Source organism: Nannospalax galili, unplaced genomic scaffold, assembly GCF_000622305.1.
Source record: "Nannospalax galili isolate Female #2095 unplaced genomic scaffold, S.galili_v1.0 scaffold17, whole genome shotgun sequence".
Taxonomy (NCBI): domain Eukaryota; kingdom Metazoa; phylum Chordata; class Mammalia; order Rodentia; family Spalacidae; genus Nannospalax; species Nannospalax galili.
Window position 1 is genome coordinate 8,414,874 of NW_008342276.1, and position 5,074 is coordinate 8,419,947.

Genomic DNA, 5,074 nt, shown 5'->3' on the forward strand with positions numbered 1-5,074 from the left:
GTCTGACTCAGGCCATTTTTTTCACCATTCTGAAACTGCAGGGCATCTCATAGGTATTATTTTTGTTCTAGTAGCCAACACAAGCAACCAGGCTATGGGAGGCACTCAATGTTTTATAGATCAATAAGCCAGGCTGCCTGGAACAAAGACTGTATGTAGAAAGTATTTGGAAGAAAATAATTTCTAAGCTAGTTGTAGTGGTACACAACTGTAATTCCAGCACTCAGGATGCTGAGGCAGGAGGATCACAAGTTTGAGGACAATCTGAGCTATATAGTGGTACTGTTTCAAAAGAAGAAAAAGGAAGGAAGGATGGAGGGAGGGAGGGAGGAAAGGAAGGAAGAAAGGAAGGAAGGAAGGAAGGTAGGAAGGAAGGAAGGAAGGAAGGAAAAGAAGACTGAGCATCCAACTTCTTTGAACAATTCCTGCAAATCAAAAGAAACAGAAAAACACAAATTGAAGCAATAATTATTGATATAGTATATATTCATCAACTCATAATTTAAATTCATAATCAAAATAATATCTAATGATATTCAAGATATGCACTGGGAAGTTCTATAAGTATCTGAAGTGTCTTGTTTCTGAATCAAAGAAAAATTGTTTAAGCTACCATGAGTTAATGCAAGGTGTGTTTGAATGCAGGACTCTTCTGTTGGCCTTGGATGTAAATCATCATCTGTGATGTGGACATTCCATTAGAATTAAAACATAGGCAAAATCCTTAAAAGAGGCCCTTCTGTTGGAGAGACATGAGACCTCATCCCATCACTGTCAGAACCAGCTACTAATCAAAATATAATTAAGACTGAGTTTTTGTGGTTAAAAGCTATAGTGATGACAGGGTGTTAGCGCACACCTAGAACCTCAGCACTCATAAGGCTGAGGCAGGAGAGTTGCAAGTTTGAGACCAGCCTGGGCTACATACTGAGCCCCTGCCTTGAAAACAAAACCAGAAATGATGAGGGAAGAAATTTCTTGGGAAGGAATAAAGTGTTAGAGGAAGATTTGGGGGAGGGTACATACTGAGAAGTGACAAAAACTGGATTATCTCCTAACCTTTGTGTCTGCACAGTGTTTTCTGCACTTTTTATATAGAGTCTCTGTTTCTACAAAGTCTTAATTATTTTGATGACTAATTTTCAACCAGTAATGTGGCATAAGCTTGTGACCATTTTTTACTGGCACCAAGCCATGCCCCTTATGGGCATGGTTTCAATTAATCTTTATAATAATGAGGTACTTTAATTTAGCAATGAAGAAACAGCAGCAGAGAACTTAAGTAGCAGTCTGGCATGATGGTGTACACCCATAATTGTGATACTCAAGAGGTTGAGATGAAAGACTGAATTTAGGCTAGTGTGGGATACACAGCAAATTCAAGGCCACGCTACTCTACATAGACCCCATATAAGGAACAAGGAATGTAAGGGAGAGCCAGCATGGGCCAAGACGGCCAACACTGGACATCTGAGGGATATGAGTCAGCACAAAATGACTGACACTGGATGTCCAGGGATCCCCAAAACAAACAATAATGTAATCTGTTACATATTTGGCAAGCTGCCACTTTCTTCTTGGTTCTGTATAAATATGTCCTTGAGACCAAAGCAGGCACCCTCACCAGAGTAATTAAAATATGTGATTTCTGCCTGAGTTCCTCGTTTTTTTAATCTCTCAGCTTCTTGCTACCCTCTGTCTCTGACCCCAGAGCTTGGACCCATCACCTTGACTCCAAAAAACTAAAACTAAAACAAAAGTTAAGTAACTTGTCATGTTCTAGTTACTACATTTTACATTTTTATTAACTTTTATTTTATGTTTCTGAATGTTTTGCATGCATGTATATAAGTGCACCATGTGCGTAAATGCCTGCAGAAGTCAGAAGAGAGTGTCAGATCCCCTGGAACTGGAATTACAGACTATTGCCACCATGTGGGTGCTGGGAACCAAACCAGGGTCCTCTGCAAGAGCAGCCAGTGCTCTTCACCACTAAGCCATCTCTCCAGCCCCATTACTGCATTATTATGATTGCAACATGCTAGATAGAAACTAAATGTCCAAATGCAGATGATTGGCTGAATAAACAGTAGTACATGGAATAATACACTGCTATAAACAAGGAATAAGGTAGCCCTTCCTTTATGAATACACAGAGTGATGGCCGAGATACCTTGGTTAGTGAGAAAAATGCAAATTATAATGTAAAATGCTACTTTTCATGTAAGAAAGCAGAGAAAATATGCACATGTTTTATAAAAGAAGCTAAATTTTCTCAGTGGAAAATTGCATTCCAGGAAAATATAATGCACATTAAATCCCTGTAAATATTCTTTAGGTTTCTACGTGAAACAGTACAGTCTAGGTTTCATTATCACAAACGGGATTTTTGTCTTGCTTTTTCTTTGTTTTTTAAGTTATTTTTATTTTATGTATATGAATGTCTTGCCTGTATGTATGTAAGTGTATCCATGTGTGCAAGTATCCACGGGGTCCAGAAAAGGGTGTCAGATCCCCTGGAACTGTAGTTAAGGATGGCTCTAGCCACTGTGGGGGTGCTGAGAACCAAACTCAGGTCCTTTGGAAGGGTAGCCAGTACTCTTAACCATTAAGCCATTTCTCTAGCCCAAAGCCCAAAGCCCAAAGCCCAAAGGTAGCTTTTTTTTTTTTTTTTTTTTTGAAACAGGGTCTCCCTGTATCCCCAGCTGGCCTGGAACTCGCTATGTAGACCAGGCTGGGCTTGATCTCACAGAGATCTGCCTGCCTCTGCCTCTCAAGTGTTCACTAAAGGTGTGCACCACCACACCCAGCTGTTTTTGTCTCATTGGGATTGTGCTATCATGCATGGCTTTCAAGCTGGATTTTTTACTTATAGGAATGTCTTATGAACTTGCAGAAAAGTGCAGGACTGTCTTGCATATTAAACTGGCCTGCCTAGGACCCCTGTTTTCTGCTCTAAATGTCAATTGTCCTATAGACACAGTATAAATTAAAACCACCTCTTGTAGGTTGGATTATGTTTCTCAAAAAGATATGTTAAGGGGCTAGAGAGATGACTCAACAGTTAAGAGCACTGGTTGCTCTTGCAGAAGACCTAAATTTGATTCCCAGCATCCACATAGTACCTGACAACCATCTGTAACTAAAGTTCCAAGGGATCTGACACCCTCTTCTATCCTCCATTGGCTTTGCATGACTTGAGTGCATTTACATACATGGAAGCATAACACACTTTATGTGTATAAAATAAAACAAGTTTTAAAAATAATTTTAAAAGATATGTTAAAAGCCAGGTGCATGCCTTTGATCCCAGCACTCGGGAGGCAGAGGCAGGTGGATCTCTGTGAGTTCAAGGCCAGCCTGGTCTACATAGTGAGTTCCAGGACAGTTGGGGCTACAGGGAGACCCTGTCTCAAAAAGACCAAAAAAAAGATATGTTAAAATCCTAGTGCCTAGTATCTACGAATGGGATTTTATTTGCAAATACAGTCTGAGCAAATGTAATCAAGTCAAGATAAAGTCATACAGGATTAGGGTAAACCCCAGGCCAATGACTGATATCTTTATGAAAAGTGGAAATAAAGACTCACACTTAGACGTTAAGGCCATGTAAAGAAGGCCACCATTAGCATGATGTATCTACAAACCAAGAAATGGGCAACCACCAGTAGAAACCAGTTGAAACAACTTCCTTAGGTGCTCAAGTAGAAAAAAACCCATCTGAACTTCTGACTTCCAGAAATATGAGACTAGATTTATGTTGTCTTAAGCCCTTTAGTTTGTGGTACTCTGTTATCCTAGTGGGAAACTACGCGCACACACACACACACACACACACACACACACACACAAAAACACACGCACACACACAGAGTGTAGCACACTACTAAAATCCTACCAATCTTTGGTCTTCCTTCTGCACTGCTCAAACCTCAGTAGAGCTTTCCCAGAATACCCTAGTCAAAGCACAACTCCCCCATCACTGCTATCCCTTCACTATGCTTGAATGTGTCCTTACCATTTATTAATAGTACAATTCTCTTGTTTATTGTCTAACTAGAAAGCAAGCTCCATGCAGTGCAACTTTGTTCCATTCACCACTATAGCCCAATGAGCAGCTCTTGTATACAGTAGAAGCTCAATGAACAATTATTAATGATTTAAGACCCTCTCTGTCTAAACAGCATAGGTAGCCTGTGTGTTGGGAGGAATCAAGCTGTTTAAGTGAAGAAGAGAGTAAAGAGAAGCAGTCAGAATACTTGAAAGCCAGGGAACATGAGGTAATGTGAGATGTTTTAGTGAACACTGCATGCGCAGCCCCATTTAGTTGCAGGATATTATTGCTGTTGATGTAGGAGCGTGCATATGCTTGACTGGCAAAGCATTTGAGCCCAGAATGTGACATCTGTCATGTTTGTCTCAAGGCAATCCAAATAGTCTGAACGCACATTTAAAGAGCTCTGAGAAAATTTTACATTTTATACGTGCTGTCAAAAGTGATAGGGGGAAATGTGTTGAAACAAGGAAGTGTACATACTAAACAGAGTGGTGCCTGTGTGAGGTTTAACATAGAGTGGCTCAGAGGAGGTGATGTTGATGCTTTGGTTTGATGCGTTCTTTGTGAGGCTCTGTCCTATGCATCGGAATTGCCACTGGATTAGCGGCATCCTTGGGCCACCATAAACAACACCTCTCCCCAGTTCTAACAACTGAAACGTGTCCTAGGTAGATGGTGTAAATCACCCCTAGCTGAGAGGCACTGGATTATATGTGACTTTTGTGATGTTTATCCACATTTCTCCTTCCTTTGCAACTGCTCATACATTCCAAAACACACACACACACACACACACACACACACACACACACACACAGTTAAAACAACCCCTACCCAAGCCAGGCATGGTGGCACATGCCTATAGTCCCAGCACTTGGGAGGCAGAGGCAGGCGAATCTCTATGAGTTCAAAGCCAGCCTGGTCTACATAGTGAGTTACAGGACAGCTGGAGCTACAGGGAGACCCTATTTCAAAAAGAGAGAGAAAAAAAAAAAGATGGGCTTGGTGACACATGCC